The sequence below is a fragment of the Natator depressus genome, chromosome 28 (genome assembly GCF_965152275.1).
Source record: "Natator depressus isolate rNatDep1 chromosome 28, rNatDep2.hap1, whole genome shotgun sequence".
NCBI classification, from domain to species: Eukaryota; Metazoa; Chordata; order Testudines; family Cheloniidae; genus Natator; species Natator depressus.
Genome location: NC_134261.1, coordinates 5,245,243 through 5,266,886, shown reverse-complemented (window position 1 = coordinate 5,266,886; position 21,644 = coordinate 5,245,243). Strand labels below are relative to the sequence as shown.

The following is a 21,644-nucleotide window of genomic DNA, read 5'->3' as shown; positions in this document are numbered from 1 at the left end:
TGTTTGTCTGGCTGGCAGCCCTGGTTCCCAGGTCTCTCCTGAGGGAAGAAAGTTTTGATGCAAAATACTAAATACTTTTAAGGGAGAGGAGAGAAAGTCAATGGCCACGTGATGGGGCCGGTCTGAACCACAACATGGTTCTTTCACGTGGGATGACTCTGAACACTGACTGATCTCCACGCCCTTGGATTTGAAGAGATGTTTAGTTTTGCACTTGGTAGACTACAAAGCTGAAGCAATTTTATGGATGGTGACACGATGATTGAAGGGTTATTTAATGTTGTAAAAATTGGTAAAAACACTTAGCTTAAGCTTGAGCTGCCTGTTATTAAAGGCTGGTTTCCCCACGTCAGTTCCATCAGCTCTTCTAGTATTGCCCTGGGTTGTCTCATGCCTCGGTGGGAAGTAAAGGGAATCGTCCCGTGCTGCCCTTTGCTCCAGGCTGATTTATCCAGGGAGGGGACGTGGAATTGATTTGTTTGCTGTTGAGAAGGGAGCCAGGCCAGTTCTCAAGGAACGAGAACTCCCAGCATCTTCCCAGCCCAACCCAGGCTGCTGCCCTGTCCCAGCCTCTGTTCCCCTGGGGGCCCTGCATGTCTGACTCGAGAGCATGCGGGGAGCAGCGGCTGACGCAGAGGACAGCCTGGGCTGGGCAAGTGCTAGGAGCTCAGCACCAGAGGCTCCCTGCTCAGCAGCAAACAATCAGTCCCCGTCCCCACCCCAGGACGGCAGCCTGGAGCTAAGGGCAGTGCCAAGTGGGGGTTTCTCTTTTTTCTCTTCCTGGGGTGAGCAGGCACCTGGGGGGTGGTTTCTAGCAGAGCAGTTGGAACTGAATTGGGGAACCAGCTTTTAATAACTGGCAACTCAGGTTAAGACTAATTTTGTTTCAATTTTCTCTATAAGGTAAAAAAAATCGAAAGTAAACGGGCAACAATGATTGGAACTCTTCTCTGCTGGTGTTCCCGGCCACAGAACGAAACGGCTTTGTGACTTTTCATGATGTGGGAGTCAGGTTCCCTCCTCACTGTTCAGAATCAATGTGCACAGAAGAAGCCTTTTGTGTTTCATTTCTTGTGTTTCATTTCATTTCTGCTGCCATCGTGTGGCCATTTCCTTCCCCTCCTTTCTGTCCAAAGCGCAGAGCTCAGTTCCTCCAGGGAGAGAGGGACATCTTTCTTCTTTCCTTCCTAAACAGCCCCTTTTCTTGGATTACCCTTTGCTGGGATCTGGATGGGGAACAGCCGTTTCTGAGGATTCATCTAACACCATATTTGGTGTTGATATATAGATTTTACAGCCAGACTAGATCACTATGTACATCTGCTCTGACAAAGGAGCTCTGCGTTTCTGGTCTAAATGGAATTATTTGGCCATTAATTCTATCGGGATGAAGGGGTTCTAGTTACCTGTGCCCTGTACCGTTAAGGGATTGGGGCAATGCTGGAGAGATTGAAGGGCGTGGAGCTGGGGAGCAGTGTGTGCTCCAAGGAAAGTTGTTGCTGTCCTCAGGTAACAGAGGGCAGGTCTTGTGATTTTGTAAGCCGTGGTGTTTGTATATATATAAAGTGTACTAAATCTCCAGGTTCAAACCCATCCCTTGTCTGGGCTATCCGAGGCGCTCTTTGTTGACTGTATAGCTCAGCGATTGAACCTTTGCCTGCCTGGCAATGGGTTCCTCCTTCAAATCCCAGTGCTTCTGTTTATAAACTTTTTTGAATGAAAATCGATTTCCTTACCCCTCTCCAGTATGATCAGGAATGAGGCTTGTAATAAATTGAAAAACTCAGCATTTTACTAGGCAAATGTATAAAAACCTAGCAAACCTGTCCATCAGCTGAAATCCGTTCCAGTCCTCGGCATCTCTGAGAGGGACACTGTATTTGAGGCATGTGGGAAACCACTGTGATGATGATTGGTTGAAAAATGCTGGATTCAATGAAAGATGAGACCATAGGAGGGGAAGGTGAATGGCAGCACCACACAAGGTCATAACACTCAGACATGGGGCTTCACTGTCACTACCCCTGTGTGTTCCATCATTTATATCCTAGAGAATCACACCCTCCCCATCCCCACACACTGTCACACAAAATCTTTTCCCCTTGAGCCCAATCCAACCCCAATGATTAGGGGACTGGAACACATGACTTATGAGGAGAGGCTGAGGGAACTGGGGTTGTTTAGTCTGCAGAAGAGAAGAATGAGGGGGGATTTGATAGCTGCTTTCAACTACCTGAAAGGGGGCTCCAAAGAGGATGGCTCTAGACTGTTCTCAGTGGTAGCAGATGATAGAACAAGGAGTAATGGTCTCAAGTTGCAGTGCGGGAGGTTTAGGTTGGATATTAGGAAAAACTTTTTCACTAGGAGGGTAGTGAAACACTGGGATGCGTTACCTAGGGAGGTGGTGCAATCTCCTTCCTTAGATATAGAATCATAGAATCATAGAATATCAGGGTTGGAAGGGACCCCAGAAGGTCATCTAGTCCAACCCCCTGCTCGAAGCAGGACCAATTCCCTGTTAAATCATCCCAGCCAGGGCTTTGTCAAGCCTGACCTTAAAAACCTCTAAGGAAGGAGATTCTACCACCTCCCTAGGTAACGCATTCCAGTGTTTCACCACCCTCTTAGTGAAAAAGTTTTTCCTAATATCCAATCTAAACCTCCCCCATTGCAACTTGAGACCATTACTCCTCGTTCTGTCATCTGCTACCATTGAGAACAGTCTAGAGCCATCCTCTTTGGAACCCCCTTTCAGGTAGTTGAAAGCAGCTATCAAATCCCCCCTCATTCTTCTCTTCTGCAGACTAAACAATCCCAGTTCCCTCAGCCTCTCCTCATAAGTCATGTGCTCTAGACCCCTAATCATTTTTGTTGCCCTTCGCTGGACTCTCTCCAATTTATCCACATCCTTCTTGTAGTGTGGGGCCCAAAACTGGACACAGTACTCCAGATGAGGCCTCACCAGTGTCGAATAGAGGGGAACGATCACGTCCCTCGATCTGCTCGCTATGCCCCTACTTATACATCCCAAAATGCCATTGGCCTTCTTGGCAACAAGGGCACACTGCTGACTCATATCCAGCTTCTCGTCCACTGTCACCCCTAGGTCCTTTTCCGCAGAACTGCTGCCTAGCCATTCGGTCCCTAGTCTGTAGCGGTGCATTGGATTCTTCCATCCTAAGTGTAGGACCCTGCACTTATCCTTATTGAACCTCATCAGATTTCTTTTGGCCCAATCCTCCAATTTGTCTAGGTCCTTCTGTATCCTATCCCTCCCCTCCAGCGTATCTACCACTCCTCCCAGTTTAGTATCATCCGCAAATTTGCTGAGAGTGCAATCCACACCATCCTCCAGATCATTTATGAAGATATTGAACAAAACCGGCCCCAGGACTGACCCCTGGGGCACTCCACTTGACACCGGCTGCCAACTAGACATGGAGCCATTGATCACTACCTGTTGAGCCCGACAATCTAGCCAGCTTTCTACCCACCTTATAGTGCATTCATCCAGCCCATACTTCCTTAACTTGCTGACAAGAATACTGTGGGAGACAGTGTCAAAAGCTTTGCTAAAGTCAAGAAACAATACATCCACTGCTTTCCCTTCATCCACAGAACCAGTAATCTCATCATAAAAGGCGATTAGATTAGTCAGGCATGACCTTCCCTTGGTGAATCCATGCTGACTGTTCCTGATCACTTTACTCTCGTGTAAGTGCTTCAGGATTGATTTCTTGAGGACCTGCTCCATGATTTTTCCAGGGACTGAGGTGAGGCTGACTGGCCTGTAGTTCCCAGGATCCTCCTTCTTCCCTTTTTTAAAGATTGGCACTACATTAGCCTTTTTCCAGTCATCCGGGACTTCCCCCGTTCGCCACGAGTTTTCAAAGATAATGGCCAATGGCTCTGCAATCACAGGCGCCAATTCCTTTAGCACTCTCGGGTGCAACTCGTCCGGCCCCATGGACTTGTGCACGTCCAGCTTTTCTAAATAGTCCCTAACCACCTCTATCTCCACAGAGGGCTGGCCATCTCTTCCCCATTTTGTGATGCCCAGCGCAGCAGTCTGGTAGCTGACCTTGTTAGTGAAAACAGAGGCAAAAAAAGCATTGAGTACATTAGCTTATTCCACATCCTCTGTCACTAGGTTGCCTCCCTCATTCAGTAAGGGGCCCACACTTTCCTTGGCTTTCTTCTTGTTGCCAACATACCTGAAGAAACCCTTCTTGTTACTCTTGACATCTCTTGCTAGCTGCAGCTCCAGGTGCGATTTGGCCCTCCTGATATCTTTCCTACATGCCCGAGCAATATTTTTATACTCTTCCCTGGTCATATGTCCAACCTTCCACTTCTTGTAAGCTTCTTTTTTATGTTTAAGATCCGCTAGGATTTCACCATTAAGCCAAGCTGGTCGCCTGCCATGTTTACTATTCTTTCGACTCATCGGGATGGTTTGTCCCTGTAACCTCAACAGGGATTCCTTGAAATACAGCCAGCTCTCCTGGACTCCCTTCCCCTTCATGTTAGTCCCCCAGGGGATCCTGGCCATCTGTTCCCTGAGGGAGTCGAAGTCTGCTTTCCTGAAGTCCAGGGTCCGTATCCTGCTGCTTACCTTTCTTCCCTGCGTCAGGATCCTGAACTCAACCAACTCATGGTCACTGCCTCCCAGATTCCCATCCACTTTTGTTTCCCCCACTAATTCTACCCGGTTTGTGAGCAGCAGGTCAAGAAAAGTGCCCCCCCTAGTTGGCTCCCCTAGCACTTGTGCCAGGAAATTGTCCCCTACGCTTTCCAAAAACTTCCTGGATTGTCTGTGCACCGCTGTATTGCTCTCCCAGCAGATATCAGGAAAATTAAAGTCACCCATGAGAATCAGGGCATGCGATCTAGTAGCTTCCGTGAGTTGCCGGAAGAAAGCCTCATCCACCTCATCCCCCTGGTCCGGTGGTCTATAGCAGACTCCCACCACTACATCACTCTTGTTGCACACACTTCTAAACTTAATCCAGAGACTCTCAGGTTTTTCTGCAGTTTCGTACCGGAGCTCTGAGCAGTCATACTGCTCCCTTACATACAGTGCTACTCCCCCACCTTTTCTGCCCTGCCTGTCCTTCCTGAACAGTTTATAACCATCCATGACTGTACTCCAGTCATGTGAGTTATCCCACCAAGTCTCTGTTATTCCAATCACGTCATAGTTCCTTGACATCACCAGGACCTCCAGTTCTCCCTGCTTGTTTCCAAGGCTTTGTGCATTTGTATATAAGCACTTGAGATAACCTGTTGATCGCCCCTCATTCCCAGTATGAGGCAGGAGCCCTCCCCTCACAGACATTCCTGCCTGTGCTTCCTCCCGGTATCCCGCTTTCCCACTTACCTCAGGGCTTTGGTCTCCTTCCCCCGGTGAACCTAGTTTAAAGCCCTCCTCACTAGGTTAGCCAGCCTGCTGGCAAAGATGCTCTTCCCTCTCTTCGTAAGATGGAGCCCGTCTCTGCCCAGCACTCCTCCTTCATGGAACACCATCCCATGGTCAAAGAATCCAAAGCCTTCTCTCCGACACCACCTGCGTAGCCATTCGTTGACTTCCACGATTCGACGGTCCCTACCCAGGCCTTTTCCTTCCACGGGGAGGATGGACGAGAACACCACTTGCGCCTCCAACTCCTTTATCCTTCTTCCCAGAGCCACGTAGTCCACAGTGATCCGCTCAAGGTCATTCTTGGCAGTATCATTGGTGCCCACGTGGAGAAGCAGGAAGGGGTAGCGATCCGAGGGCTTGATGAGTCTCGGCAGTCTCTCCGTCACATCACGAATCTTAGCCCCTGGCAAGCAGCAGACTTCTCGGTTTTCCCGGTCAGGGCGGCAGATAGATGACTCAGTCCCCCGGAGGAGAGAGTCCCCGACCACCACCACCCGCCTTCTGCTCTTGGGAGTGGTGGTCGTGGAACCCCCAACCTCAGGACATCGCATCTCATGCCTTCCAACCAGCGGAGTCTCCTTCTGCTTTCTCCCCCCAGACATATCATCTGGTCCACTCTCCGCAATGGTACCTGTGGAGAGAACATGAAAGCGGTTGGTTACCTGTGTCTGTGTTACTGGAACCCGGACATTCCGCTTACCTCTTCTGGAGGTCACATGTTGCCAAGCTTCTTCACTGGCCTCTTGGCTCCTCTGTGCAACCTGCTCTAAATCTTTAGAGCTTTGTGCCCCTAGAAGCCTATCCTGAGTTTTGTCCAGAAAATCCTCAGTTTCTCGTATACAACGCAGGGTCGTTATCTGTTGCTCCAGACCTTCAATCTTCTCTTCCAATATGGAGACCAGCTTGCACTTTGTACAGACAAAGCCGCTTCTGTCTTGTGGAAGAAAGACAAACATGGCACATCCAGTGCAGGTCACAACAGCTGAACCCCCCGCTTCCATATCACCTACCTACTATGAGCTTCCTCAGAGACGTTTGCAAGATGTAAGCCTCCCTGGGCTCACTCCAGGCGAACTCCCAGGCAAACTCCTGCTGTGAGCTGCTCTGCTGTCCCCGCTGCTCAGCTGGTTCGCTGCCACTCAGCTGGTTCGCGAGGCTCTGGCTATTTTTAAACAGCCAGGCTTCCCTGGCTTTTTTTAAGGTCAGGCTTGATAAAGCCCTGGCTGGGATGATTTAGTTGGGGATTGGTCCTGCTTTGAGCAGGGGGTTGGACTAGACGACCTCCTGAGGTCCCTTCCAACCCTGATATTCTATGATTCAACCCTACTGTGAGGGGACTGTTGCCCCCTTACTAACATTCAGTGGGGGTGTTTTAGTTGCTAGCCCCCAGTACTCAAAGGGGAAGGGTCGATGGGGAATCAGGACCCTGAGACTGACAGGCCCCAGGAACAATGGGGAGAGGCCAGTGCTCCAGGTCAGCCTGAGTGACAGGGCGGGCAGGCTAATCAGGGAGTCAGGAGGCCGGGGAAGTCCCATCCTCCATGTGAGCTGGAATTGCCTGGGTCAGACAGAGTGGGGCCGAGCTAAAGAGGAAGCAGGGGCCCGAGCTTAGCTGGGGAGCAGAGCTGGGCCAGATCCAGAGGGACCAGAGGCGCAGCCCAGAGAGAGCAGACCCTGTCCTGGGAGCAGAGCTGCAGCCCCAAAGCCAGAGGCACAGCCAGAGAGAGGAGACCCTGTTGTGATGAAGTGGGACTGTTCTTAATGTTTCCTCTGAATATTGTGGGGGTGCCTCAGTTTCCCCTATGCAATTCTTAAGTCTCTAGGTGGTGGGGTAAGGGTGTATGATCATTGCAGAGCCCTACAGGGCAGGTGTGTGCAGGGGTCTGGACACAGAGAATGGCCGACACCCTGTTTCCTGGCAACTGATGGTCTGGCCCTTCCCCCCTGCAAGGTGGAAGCTGTGTGAGCTTTGTGTCCTGAAGACAGGCTGCTCACAGGAAGGCGACTGCCGCAGAGTCCTGCCTGGCTTCATGGGGAGCTGTTCCAGAGCATCGCCCAGGGACTCAGTGACAACTGGTGGTAGCGGTGGGATGTACTGCACCCCATGGATGGCACTTCCTGCAGTAAGTGACTGGGGAGCAGTAAAACGAAGGGGGATTGATGAGGACCAGGTGTGCTGAAGGCTCAGAGAGGGGGGCGGTTAGCCCCTGGGAGTGTGTGACCAGTGAGAAGGACTGTGCAGTAATGGGGTCCCCCTGGGGCGGAGGAGCCTGCAGCTTGGCCCTGGGAGAGAGAAGGACTTTTGCAGTAACAGGTGTGATGAAGTGGGACTGTTCTTAATGTTTCCTCTGAATAATGTGGGGGTGCCTCAGTTTTCCCTAGGCCGTTCTTAAGTATCTAGGTGGTGGGGTAAGGGTGTATGATCATTGCAGAGCCCTAGAGGGCAGGTGTGTGCAGGGGTCTGGACACAGAGAATGGCCGACACCCTGTTTCCTGGCAACTGTTGGCCTGGGCCCTTCCCCCCTGCGAGGTGAGAGCTAAAGGGTTGGAGAACAAAGGAATCAGGTGACCTCCTGGCCCGGGAAAGGAACAAAGCCCAGGGGAGGAGGGGCTGGAGGGAGTTTCAGTTTGGGGCTGGCTGGGACATGGAGTGAAGGGCAGACGTGGTTGTCTAGCTCACTGCCCCCCAAAATGGACCCAGCTGAGGGGTCCCGTTCTCTGCACCTACAAGCTCTGTTTTAGACCGTGTTCCTGTCGTTTAATGGACCTCTGTTTTGCTGGCTGGCTGAGAGTCACGTTTGGCTGCGAAGTTGGGGTGCTGGACCCTCTGTCTTCCCCAGGAGCCCTGCCTGAGCGGACTTGCTGTGGGAAGCGCACGGAGGGGCAGAGGAGGCTGAATGCTCCGAGGTCAGACCCAGGAAGGTGAAAGCTGTGTGTCCTGAAGACAGGCTGCTCACAGAAAGGAGACTGTCCCAGAGTCCTGACTGGCTTCATGAGGAGCAGTTCCAGAGCATCACCCGGGGACTCCGGGACAACTGGTGTCAGCGGTGGGATGTACTGCACCCCATGGATGGCACTTCCTGCAGTAAGTGACGGGGGAGCAGTAAAACGAAGGGGGATTGATGAGGACCAGGCGTGCTGAAGTCTCAGAGAGGAGCGGTTTCGGGGGGCGGTTAACCCCTGGGAGTGTGTGACCAGCGAGAAGGACTCTGCAGTAATGGGGTCCCCCTGGGGACTGTGGTGAGCAGTCTCAGGGGTGGAGGAGCCTGCGGCTTGGCCCTGACAGAGAGAAGGACTTTTGCAGTAACAGGGTTCCCCTGGGGATTGCAGCGAGCGCTGGGACCGGAGGAGTCTGCAGCTCGACCCTGGCAAAGAGGTGGTGACCTCAAGAAAGACTGGCACCCTAGGGGTTCTTCCTGGAAATCATGGGGAGCTGAGAGCGCACAGGCCTATGAGCAGGCTGAGAGCGCACAGGCCACAACAACTTGGGAAGAGCGGAGTGACGGCCTATCACCATCTCCTTAAGAAGGACATTGTAACCCGGTGCAGAAAGAGAGGGTTGAGCATTGGAAAGTTCACCAAGGCACAGTTAATCGTGCAGCTGGAGGAGGATGACCGCTCTAAGGAGCAGATTCCTGACCCCAAATGGGGCTATAGCAGGATCTGGGAGCAGCTGGAGTAGTAGCCAGGCATTGCCGAGACTCCTGTCCCCGACTAGACGGGGGTCTTCACGATCGGGTTCCCCATCGGGGGATCGGAGACGGACGGGATTGGAGCTGAGTCCGAGAGAGCAAGAGGACTGTGAGAGACAGCGAGAGCCCGAGAAAGAGATGCAGAAGCAGCAGCAGCATGAACTGGGGGTGGGGGAGCGGAGAGGCCTAGGGGACCTCCCAGGGGTGAGTGGGGATAGACCCCGGGGGGCCAGTTCCGCAGGGAACCTCGAGACTAAATTGCTGCCCCTGGTTAAGGAGCGGGGGATGTGGATGCCCACCTCACTGCCTTTGAGCAGGCTGGCGATTTGAACCAGGGGGACCCTGCGGAAAAGCCCCGGTGTCTAGCTCCCTTGCTGGGTCCCAAAGCCATAGACTCCGTCAGCCAGATGGGTGGGGAGGTGGACAGGCTCCCACTCCTGGTCCCAACCTATATGTCTGTGTGGAGTTCCCTGGGGCTAGGCCCCTCGAACCTCCAGTGGGAGCGGAAGGTGATGGTCAATGGGGAGACATTCCTGGGGTGGGGAGATCCTGGGACAGAGAGAACTGTTGTCAGGCCCCGGGTGGTGCAGCCTCAGATGCTGAGGGGCTGTGTGAGCTGGGTGAGGGTCCCAGGGACGAAGCCCCTCGCCCTGCCTATGGCCCAGATCCCTGTGCAGACCCAGGAGGGGTGGGGCTGGCTGGCCGTTGGGGTTCTCTGGGATATCAGCTGTGAGACCCTGTTGTGGGGTGACTGTGTCTCTTTGGGACACGATCCGGGCCCTGCTCCGGTAACTGCCGAGGGTTTGAATTTGAATCCAGGGAACCAATCGGCGGAGAGGGAAATGGTCAGTGAAAATGCAGATGACCTGGCTGACAGCGGGGAGGAGCTGCTAGGCTCAGGATACCTGCCTGCCTGTAACCAGACCCCTGGGGCTGGGTGGGACAGAGAGACGCTCCTTGCCCTATTGCCCCATTGCAAATCGGAGAGGGGGGCTCAGGGGGCTCACGCTGGCTCTGATGCAGCAAGGAAAGCAGCGAGCTCACTGCCTACCCCACTGGGACAGCAAGGGCAGCGCTGAGCACAGGGGGAGCTGAGACCCCAGCTGAGGGGGGGGACACACAGGCAGGGCAGTTTATCTGTTGGGAGTGGCAAGGTGCCTGGTAAGGAAAGTCTGGATGAGCCTACGCAGCCTTGTGAGCTGATGGCTTTGTCTAGTCAGCAGGGTGTGGGAAGGCGAGGAGAGTGGAAGATGAGTGTCCCTGGACCTTACCTGTTAGCTGGGTGGAGAATTGGGACAGTGAAGGAAATGTGACCGTGTCTGTCAGGGGTATTGACTTGCCTATGGAGGAAGCTACCCCGGTCTCCAAGTGTAAGCAGTGTCAGGATGAGCTCCACCCTGACATCTGGTGGTGAGGTGTGGCAAGTTGTGGAAAAGAACTTCAGGGGCTGATCTCATTTGCATAGGCACACCCACCCCGCCTAGAATGAGGCCATAGCTGCCCAAATGGTCACTTTGGCTGCTGTGGGATCCCCAGTGTCTCTGTTATTGGGGCGGGAAGAATAAATTGTTATTACTCTGATTATGGGAACTGTGCTTGGAACTGTACTTGGCCTTTTGTTTTGCTGGAGGGATTCACCATCAACTAAGTAGCACTCGCTAGGCAAGGGTCATGGGTTCCAAAACTCTGTGAATTGAGAAAGGTGGGGGATAAGTATTAATACTTGGTTGTATGGGTCCCTTGGTGAGGGCCTTACATGCTAATTGCACTTTCTCTTCTCTCCACTGTAGAATATCAGAGCTAATTTTGATTCTATCAGGAGTCTAGTTACAGGTTGCTGAGCTCACTTTGGGCTAATGATGCACCAGCACTGAGGCTCCCCTACTACCAGCTGAATTCACCAAAGAGCTGAACTGACTGAGAACTGAAATCACTGAGTGTTGTGTTAAGTAGTGGGGGAGTCTGAAGATATATTGTGGAGCAGTTTGCAGGATGGTTGGAGTGCCTTGTGGACAGGCTGGTGGAGCAGTTCGGCGGGAGCTGCTGGTGGGATGCAGAGCAGTTTGTGGACTGGCTGGTGGAGCAGTTCGTAGGACAGCGGGAGTTGCTGGTGGGACGCGGAGCAGTTTGTGGACTGGCTGGTGGAGCAGTTCGTGGGACGGCGGGAGCTGCTTGTGGGCCACGGAGCGGAGTGAAGGAGTTCGTGGGGCGGCTGGCGGAGCGGAGCGAAGGCCATGGAGCTGTGGGGCGGTCAGCTTCAGATCATGTAAGGTGCCTCTTACCCCTGTCCCATCTTCACCCAGGTTGGGAGGTAAAGCTCCGCAGATAAACTTTCGAACTCTGGGGCTGCCCTGACCAGGGTCAGAGACTTTTGGGTCATTGGACTTTTGGGACTTTGGGTGATTTCGGGTTGCTGGACTCAAGAACCAAAGGGAAAGGGGCATGCCCCAATTTGCTTGGGGTGGGTTTTTTTGCTCATGGGTTCTGTTATGAATCCTGTTGGTGGTGTTTCCCCAACATAATGCCACATTGTTTCTCTCTGTTATTAAAAGGCTTTTTGCTACACTGAGACTATGTGCTTGCGAGAGGGGAAGTATTGCCTCTTGGAGGCGCCCAGCGGGGGTGGTATATATTTGTCCCAGGTCACTGGGTTGGGGCTCGAGCCGGTTTGCATTGTGTTATTGGAATGGATCCCCTAGATATTGAACCCGGCCCTTGTTGCTGCCAACTCTGACGGGCAGAAGGGTTACACGAGCAGTTGTCTGTGACCAGCCTTGTGTGCTGGGACAAGGGGAAAGAGATCCCAAGCTGTGTGTCTGGGAAAGGAGAAAGTGTGTCCGGCTCTTCTTTGTCTGTGGAGCAGACCGAAGGGGCCTTTCAGCCTGTGATGGTTGAGGGTAGTGCAGTTGTCTCAGAGTTGGTTCTGGATTCAGCTAAAGCCCAGGAAGGGAATGGTCCTAAGTTTGTGTCTGCTCAGGAGAATGGCCCTGTAACTAGGTCACATCCAGTTAGTGTCTATGTAAAATCCCAGAGACCAGATAATTCTGGTGCTTGTATTTTGCCTGTTGCTAGTGTGTTGTTGGAAAGGGTGTAGCAACTCTGTCTAATCAGGGTGAGATCCTAGCCAGGGCACAAGGAGAGCAGAAAGGTGATTTGATCGTGTTACCTACTGAGGGTGTGGAAACCTGTAGCAAGAAGGAAAAGATTCCTGAACTTGTGTGTGGCAAAGGGAAGGAGAATGCTTCTAGCCTTTTATCTAGGAAGTCTGTAAGTTTGCCTGAAAGGGGATGGTGTAGGAATCTGCCTGATGGGCCAGAGGTAATTCTGGATGTAAGCGAGACCCAGAAAGAGTCTGTTGTTGCTCAGGAAAGTGTTCCTCTAGAGCAAGCCCTCGGTGAAGAGGGTAAGAGCAGAATTTCTGTGAGGGGTGAATTGTTGCATAGAAAAGCCCTAGGGAAAGGAATCCTCATGGAGTCTTTGCAAGCAGTTTACTGCAGCTGAAGGGTGTGAAAGTGATTTAATCAAGAAAGTTTCAGTTCCTAACAGCCAGAAATTTTCTGTTGTGAATGGATCCACTGACTTTCCTGTTGAAAGATCCAGTGTGGAGAGCTTTGAGAAGGTCTCCGATGGAGTGAAAGCTGTTAAGAAAGTTGAACAGTCCGATAAGCAAGTGGCTGTGTTTGGCCAGCTTGTTGGGGAGAAGACCTAATCCCAGTTTGACCCCCTGGGCTTTTGGGGTGGCCAAAGGGCACGGGCCGCATAAACCTTCCCACATGCGTCCTGCGAGTGCTATCGACCACCCCCGACCTAAGGGAGGGCGTGAAACTGGAAGGGCCTGGTGTAACTCCTACCAGGGAATGGGAGAGATGCTGGGGCATCCATGGGAACGTTGGTGGCTTCGAACTTCCCCAGGTCACCGGCTAAAGTGACCCTGCTCAGTTTGATCTCAAAGGGGGGAGAGATGTGACGAAGTGGGACTGTTCTTAATGTTTCCTCTGAATATTGTGGGGGTGCCTCAGTTTCCCCTATGCAATTCTTAAGTATCTAGGGGGCGGGGTAGGGGCGTATGATCATTGCAGAGCCCTACAGGGCAGATGTGTGCAGGGGTCTGGACACAGACAATGGCCGACACCCTGTTTCCTGGCAACTGATGGCCTGGCCCTTCCCCCCTGCAAGGTGGAAGCTGTGTGAGCTGTGTGTCCTGAAGACAGGCTGCTCACAGGAAGGCGACTGCCCCAGAGTCCTGACTGGCTTCATGGGGAGCAGTTCCAGAGCATCGCCCGGGGACTCCGTGACACCTGTCCTGGGAGCAGAGCTGCAGCAACCGGAGCCAGAGGGGCCGGAGGAGCAGCCCAGGGGGCTGGAGGCAGAGCAGCAGCCGTGCTGAGGCAGAGTGGAGCTGGAGCTGGAGCTGGGGCTGGAGCCGTCCGGAGCCGGGTGTGGTGAGCAGCTGGGGAGAGCGAGGGGGACCCTGGGCAGTGGGCCCAGCACAGGGAGACGCCTCAGCCAAGAGGCTCTGCAGGCCAGACTCGGAGGGGGATTGGTAACCCCGACAGTCCTCAGGGGAGTGGGGGAGGGCCTGGGACGGAGCAGGGGTTGGGAAGAGGCGGGGTGGGGCAGATAAGGGGTGGGGATTTGGGGAAGGGGTGGAGTGGGGTGGGGCTTGGGCGGAGCAGTGGTGGGGGCTATGGGGTGAGCAGGGACCTGGGGGTGTTTCTAGCAGAGGAGTTGGAACTGAATTGGGGAACCAGCTTTTAATAACAGGCAGCTCACGTTCAGAGAGATCTTGTGGCTAATTTATTTATAACATAAAAGAATTCATAAGTAAACGGGCAGGAATTATTGGAACTCTTTTCTCTTAGTTTTCCCAGCCATAGAAAGAAATGGCTTTTTGGCTTTTCATGATATGGGAATCAGATTCTTTTGCTGTTCAAAAAAAGAAAAGGAGGACTTGTGGCACCTTAGAGACTAACCAATTTATTTGAGCATGAGCTTTCGTGAGCTACAGCTCACTTCATCGGATGCATACTGTGGAAACTGCAGAAGACATTATATACACACAGAGACCATGAAACAATACCTCCTCCCACCCCACTCTCCTGCTGGTAATAGCTTATCTAAAGTGATCATCAAGTTGGGCCATTTCCAGCACAAATCCAGGTTTTCTCACCCTCCGCCCCCCGCCCCACAAACTCACTCTCCTGCTGGTAATAGCCCATCCAAAGTGACCACTCTCTTCACAATGTGTATGATAATCAAGATGGGCCATTTCCTGCACAAAACCTGGATTTGTGCAGGAAATGGGCCACCTTGATGATCACTTTAGATAAGCTATTACCAGCAGGAGAGTGGGGTGGGAGGAGGTATTGTTTCATGGTCTCTGTGTGTATATAATGTCTTCTGCAGTTTCCACAGTATGCATCCGATGAAGTGAGCTGTAGCTCACGAAAGCTTATGCTCAAATAAATTGGTTAGTCTCTAAGGTGCCACAAGTCCTCCTTTTCTTTTTGCGAATACAGACTAACACGGTTGTTACTCTGAAACCTGTCATTTTGCTGTTCAGAATCAATGTACACACAAGCCTGTTGTGTTTCATTTCTTAGGTTACATCGCCATCATGTGTCCATTTCCTTTCCCTCCTTTGGCACCTTAGAGACTAACCAATTTATTTGAGCATAAGCTTTCATGAGCTACAGCTCACTTCATCGGATACATACTGTGGAAAGCGTAGAAGATCTTTTTATACACACAAAGCATGAAAAACCCCCCCACACACAAACCCACTCTCCTGCTGGTAATAGCTTATCTCCTTACAATGTGTATGATGATCAAGTTGGGCCATTTCCAGCGCAAATCCAGGTTTTCTCCCCCCCCCCCACACACACATACCCACTCTCCTGCTGGTAATAGCTTATCTAAAGTGACCACTCTCCTTACAATGTGTATGATAATCAAGGTGGGCCATTTCCAGCACAAATCCAGGGTTTAACAAGAACATCTGGGGCAGGGGACAGGGGTAGGAAAAAACAAGGGGAAATAGGTTACCTTGCATAATGACTTAGCCACTCCCAGTCTCTATTCAAGCCCAAGTTAATTATATCCAATTTGCAAATGAATTCCAATTCAACAGTCTCTTTGAATTGAATACACATTGTAAGGTAGATAAGCTATTACCAGCAGGAGAGTGGGTTTGTGTGGGGGGGGAGGGAGAAAACCTGGATTTGTGCTGGAAATGGCCCAACTTGATTATCATACACATTGTAAGGAGTCTCTACGTAAAAGAATAAATGGACACAAATCAGATGTCAAGAATTATAACGTTCATAAACCAGTTGGAGAACACTTCAATCTCTCTGGTCACGCGATTACAGACATGAAAGTTGCGATATTACAACAAAAAAACTTCAAATCCAGACTCCAGCGAGAGACTGTTGAATTGGAATTCATTTGCAAATTGGATACAATTAACTTTGGCTTGAATAGAGACTGGGAGTGGCTAAGTCATTATGCAAGGTAACCTATTTCCCCTTGCTTTTTCCTACCCACCCCCCACCCACAGACGTTCTCGTTAAACCCTGGATTTGTGCTGGAAATGGCACACCTTGATTATCATACACATTGTAAGGAGAGTGATCACTTTAGATAAGCTATTGCCAGCAGGAGAGTGGGGTGGGGGGAGGTGTTTTTTCATGCTTTGTGTGTATAAAAATATCTTCTACACTTTCCACAGTATGCATCCGATGAAGTGAGCTGTAGCTCACGAAAGCTTATGCTCAAATAAATTGGTTAGTCTCTAAGGTGCCACAAGTACTCCTTTTCTTTTTGCGAATACAGACTAACACGGCTGTTACTCTGAAACCTTTCCCTCCTTTCTGTGCAAAGCGCTGGTATTTTGCACAGTAAAGGTATTTCCTGAGGAGGGAAAGGGAGCTGCATTCACTTAATGAGCAATCACTAGAAAATGAACAAAAGAACAGCCACGCTATGTCAGACCAATGGTCCAGCTAACCAGTATCCTGTCTTCTGACAGTGGCCAATGCTAGGTACTTCTGAGGGAATGAAGAGAACAGGGACTCATCAAGTGATCCATCCCGTGTTGCCCATTCCCAGCTTCTGGTGACAGATTAAACCCATTAGATGAGGCCTCCATCCCTCACAGAAATCATCTCCCTTCTTCAGGTAAGGGACATCCTGGATCTTTCCTTATCCCTGAAGAGACCAAGGGTTGGAATCTGCTGTATCCAGCCACTTCTGTACATAGCAGGAACGAACACAAAGAGTTCCTTTAGAAGGAGCTGTCTCCTTCCTTCGCAGGTTAGATTTTTCTATGATTTTTCTTCCTCCCACGCTTTTCATCACGCTTGGAGCCTGACTCAGTTCAGAGCTGAAATGCTGCCTCCTTGAACACATTCAAGAAAATGTCTGTGCTATGGACAGAAATGGGATTCAGACCCCCTTCTCTACAGGAAGCTATAGCTTGAATACATTGAAATACAATGTGCGACCCTCTGGGTAGGTGGGAAAAGAGAAGCCAGCTCAGCACATGATGAAACTGGAGCCTAATTCCTCCGGGGAGAGGAAGACCTCTTTCTTCTCTTTGTCCTAAACAGCCCCCTTCCTTGGATAACCCTTTACTGGGATCAGAATGGACAGGGAACAGCCGTTTCTGAGGATTAATTTCACATGATATTTGGTGTTGATTCATAGATTTTACAGCCAGACTAGATCACTATGTACATCCGGTCTGACCTCATTCGTAACAGAGTCCAGAGAATTTTCCCCAGTGACTCCTACATCCACCCCAACATCTTCTGGTTGAATGAGCACGGTTCATTCAGAAAGTCATGATGTTTGGATGTAAAAGGTGTGAAGTGATGGGAAAACTGGCCCTTCCTCCTAGTTTAAATTCTTTGACTCCTACATCTAGACAATAATACTCAGCTCTTTACTGGCCATAAATGAAACCCAGGTCTCGCTAGGGTTGATTGAAGAGGTTTTTCTGTACCGTCAGCACGGTTGAGTGGTCTAAGGCACAAGACTCTATATCTCAAGTCAGTGTTCTGGTCTCTGTATAGAGACATCTGTTTAAATCGCCCTCTATTGGCTCATTTCAATCAGCTTCGTCACATGGAGACACAGTAGCTGGAGAAAGCCTAGTATGGCTGACAAAAATCTGTGTGCATGCATTCCCCAGTGGTTAGAATTTTGTGCTCTTACTCTCAGTTCCCAGTTGGGGAAGGACTTTTTCTAACAAAAATTTACTTTCCATTCTTCACTTGCAAGTCAAACAAAAAATACAATATTCCCCCCACCCCAACTCCCCATCCTTCTTCATGCTGCTGGAAAACTCTGTACCTTAAAGCCCAGGCTCTATGCCCTTTTATAGAACTAGATCTGCTTTTCCCCCCTGATTCATTGTATCAGGTTTCTCAGCTTTGGCTGCCCCGTTGGTCAACTCTGTGCAAGCAGGAAGCAGCCAAAGTGCTGATTTGCCGGCGCATTGGTTACGGGATCATGGTGTTTGCACAGCGTCTGCATGTCCATCTTTCACTGCCTTGTCCTCCTCAGTAAGCCGAAGCCTTTCCCACAGATACTTCCATCAGAAACTGTAGTGACCCAAGGACCTGCAGGTTTCCCTCACTCATCTTTATTTTCCTGCATTTCAGTGTTTTGTATGGTTGTCACTGGAAGCTGTCAGGGAAATGTCCATGAAAAAGTAGAGTGGATGTGAGCTTTGTTGGTTGTGAGATTTGTCTGTGTTTTGTGTCATTGTGAGATGCGCAAATTGGAGGTGCCCTTGCAGGATTTGTGATGATTGTTTGAGTTAAAACAGAAGTTCTTGGTGCCATTTGCTTCCCTGTTCTTCAAAGGGACACCAGCTGATGTAGTGGCTACTGAGAGAGCCTTCAAAAAGGGCCCCAAAAGTGACAGTAACTGGTTTCTGTAGTGTAGTGGTTATCACATTTGCCTAATGCGCAAAAGGTCCCTGATTCAAAACCAGGCAGAAACAGTGCTGCTTTCTCTCTTGTGGATCCTGTTGTCTTCTTTCCATCCAACTCCTTTCTCAAATACATCCATAGCTTCTATGCTTTCTTCCTCGTTGTTTTTTTTCTTTCATGAAACTTGAAGTTCAAAAGGAGAACTTAGCCTGCATGTTGAGGGACGGAATAGACCATCATTTGGGAGATTGCCAGCTACATATCAAATCTGAGCATAGAAGAATCCCAACCCTTTGTCCTGCCTAGTTACCTCCCAGCCAGCAGTGTTCCCCCTCGCTTTTGTTTATTTTGAGCTAACCACAAACAGCCTCGTGTACCCCTTCCATGTCAGAAAAATCTATTTCCTGATGATCACATTTCCCCTCCTTTCCTGGCTAGGCAGGGTAGTGATGTGAGGAATCAGAACATAATAATTGGAAATCGCTAGCCTAGTCACAGCATAATCATTGTGGAGCTTAAACTTTGTTCTGTAAACCAGCTAATACCTGTTATCTGCCCATGTATTTTCTGTTCCTAGACCAAACACTGGCCTGTTGGATCCGAGTTCTCCGGAATTCTCAGCCGTTGTTTCTGTGGGGGATTGGCTCCAGGCCATTAACATGGATCGCTATAAGGATAACTTCACAGCTGCTGGCTATTCAACATCACTTTTCCCTTTCTAAATAAGGTTTTTCCCATAATATTTTTTAACACTCAACAGCTTGCTCATCTTCAAACCATGTTAACACAAGCTCTGAGCTACAAATTTCCTTCCTGTTCCCCTGATTTTTTAGCACAGTAAATTGATATAAAAGAAACAGAAAACAAAACAATTTCCAATATTATACATTGAAGACAGGTTTTTTTTTTTTTTTTTTTTACGTTTTAATGCCATCTCGTTTTACTCTCTGGCCGGTTTTTATAAATCATCACAAATGCAGTAACGAGGAGTTACAGAAATATACAAGGAATGGATACAGTGTGACCCAGTCGATAGGCAGAGAGCTGACTCCGTCCGCAGCCTGAAACAATCTCTGTGACAATAAAGAGGGCTGGGAAGGATCTGACACGGAAGTACTTATATGCCCAATGCAGAGCTGGCACCAATGTAGGAAGAAGTAGAGAGGCTACAGATCGCTGAAGGGGACAGTGAGCCCCTGAAGGGTTATGTTTCCCTCTCTTAGCTAGGCTAGAATAGAAGAGGAGAAATTCTCTCTCACTCTGGGAGGATGATGGAAATGTCAGTTTGTCCTCTCTTTCTGTTCCACTAAAGCTCAGAGACAGGAGGAGACATTTCCTGCCTAAGAGCCTTGAGAGAGCAAGGCTAGGGAGCAGGCAAAGCTAAGGGCCCCGTTACATGGAATCTAACTCCTATCAGCTCGTGTGAGGTGCTATCAAAAGCCCTCCCTGGGCTTCTAGGATAGAGTTAGGATTGGCTCCATGTGTTTCCTGGAAGAGCCTCGAGGTAGGAGGAAGAAGAAGCAGAGAGGGTTGCGATGGGCCTAAATGAAACAGACAAGGATTGTACTTCTTGGGGTTTGTTTGTGTTGCTCTTGTGATCCTGGTGGAGGAAGCTGAAGCATCATTTGAGTTTGTGTCAATGCCTTTGGTTAGGCTCAGTTTGTGACCCTGAGCGCTGTGGATCCTTCACCCTCTGTTCTTGTCCCCTCAGGGAAATTGAGAACGGACCAGGTTCCAAAATTAGTCAGAGCAGTCGGCGAAAGCCTAGTACAGGTGATAAAAAACCACCCTCCCTGGTGGTCTAATCTAGTGGTTAAATTTCAGTGCTTTCACCACCGAGACCGGAGTTTGATTTCCAGCCAGGAAATGAAGCTTTTCAACACATATCTTCACTTGTTGTTCCCTCAACTGGTACTTCATCATGCTCAGATGGGTTTTGGATACTACGTGAAACTCAAACAGCCTCAGAACAGAGCATAGGCATGTTCCGACTGTGGACCTTTCATACAAGTAGAGCAGTGCAAATCATTTATTTCCTTGCTTGCTAGCTAGCCTAACCTATATAATAATAATAATAATAATTAATAATCATCGAGGTTGACCCAAGGTTAATTTTTTTCAGTTTTCTTGTTGAAACAAAATTGAAAAAAATCATTTTTGGTCCACCAAAATATTTCAGTAAATAAAATATTCATCCAAAAACTATTCACCCAGCTCCATAGACTAGTCTTCAGAATTAAGCAGCTGGAGAGAAGGATCAGTAGCCTCTTCCATTCCTGAAGTCTAGCTGCTGAAGGGTGGGATGGATCAGAAAATAACAATTGGAAATTTCTAAGCCAGCCTTTCAACACACACAACACCACTTTTCCCTTTTGAAATAACATTATTTCCTTAGCCCTTTTTCACATCAACCTCTTGTTCTTCTTCAAATGATGTTACCACAAGCTCTGAGATACTAATTTCCTTACTGCGCCCTTAATATTTTTAAAAACAACAAGGAGTCCTTGTGGCACCTTAAAGACTAGCAAATTTATTTGGGCATAACATTTTGTGGGCTATAACCCACTTCATCAGATGCATGGAGTGGAAAATACAGTAGGCAGGTATAAATACACAGCACATGAAAAGATGGGAGTTACCTTACAGAGTGTGTGTGTGTGGGGGGTCAATGCTAACGAGTCCAATTCAATTAGGGTGGATGTGGCCCATTTCCAACAGTTGACGAGGTGTGAGTATCAACAGAGGGAAAATGATTTTTTGTAGTGACTTGGCCACTCCCAGTCTTTATTCAGACCTAACCTGATGATGTAAAGTTTGCAAATGAATTCCAGTTCTGCAGTTTCTCATTGAACTCTGTTTTTGAAGGGTTTTTTTGTTAAAAAATGGCCACTTTTAAGTCTGTAATTGAGTGTCCAGGGAGATTGAAGTGCTCTCCTACTGGTTTTTTAATGTTACAATTTTTGATGTCTGATTTGTGTCCATTTACTCTTTTGCATAGAGACTGTCTGGTTTGTCCAATGTACATGGCAGAGGGGCATTGCTGGCACATGATGGTATCTCTCAGGGGGAGGGATAAGTCAGGGTTTGAGCATTGGCCTGCTAAACCCAGGGTTGTGAGTTCAATTCTTGAGGGGGCCATTTAGGGATCTGGGGCCAAAATTGGGGATTGGTCCTGCTTTGAGCAGGGGGTTGGACTAGACGACCTCCCTGAGGTCCCTTCCAACCCTGATATTCTATGATCATGTTGGTAGATGTGCAAGTGAACAAGCCCCTGATGGTGTGGCTGATGTGCTTAGGTCCTATGATGGTGTCCCTTGAAAATGTGGAAATGTCAGTTTGTTCTCTCTTCCTGTGCTATCTAAGCTAAGAGGAAGAGACATTTCCTGCATAAGATTGTTGAGAGGCAAGAAAGTGCATTTCATTTTGGGCTCATCATATAAACAAAAAAGGACACTTAAGGTAGTAAGATCAAGCACCCAACATAGGGCTCAAGCCCATGACCCTGAGACTAAGAGTCTCATGTTCTACCAACTGAGCTAGCCAGGCTCTCTGTAGCACTTCTTCAAAGGCACAGTCACAATGTGAGTTGAG

General features: G+C 49.6%; 1 non-coding gene across 1 annotated transcript; it reads left to right on the top strand.

The window, feature by feature from the left end:
• Positions 1-18,051: 18,051 nt before the first annotated feature.
• Positions 18,052-18,124, top strand: TRNAI-AAU (transfer RNA isoleucine (anticodon AAU)). Its single transcript has one exon. It is a non-coding gene; the product is annotated as a tRNA-Ile (tRNA).
• The last annotated feature ends 3,520 nt before the right edge of the window (positions 18,125-21,644 follow it).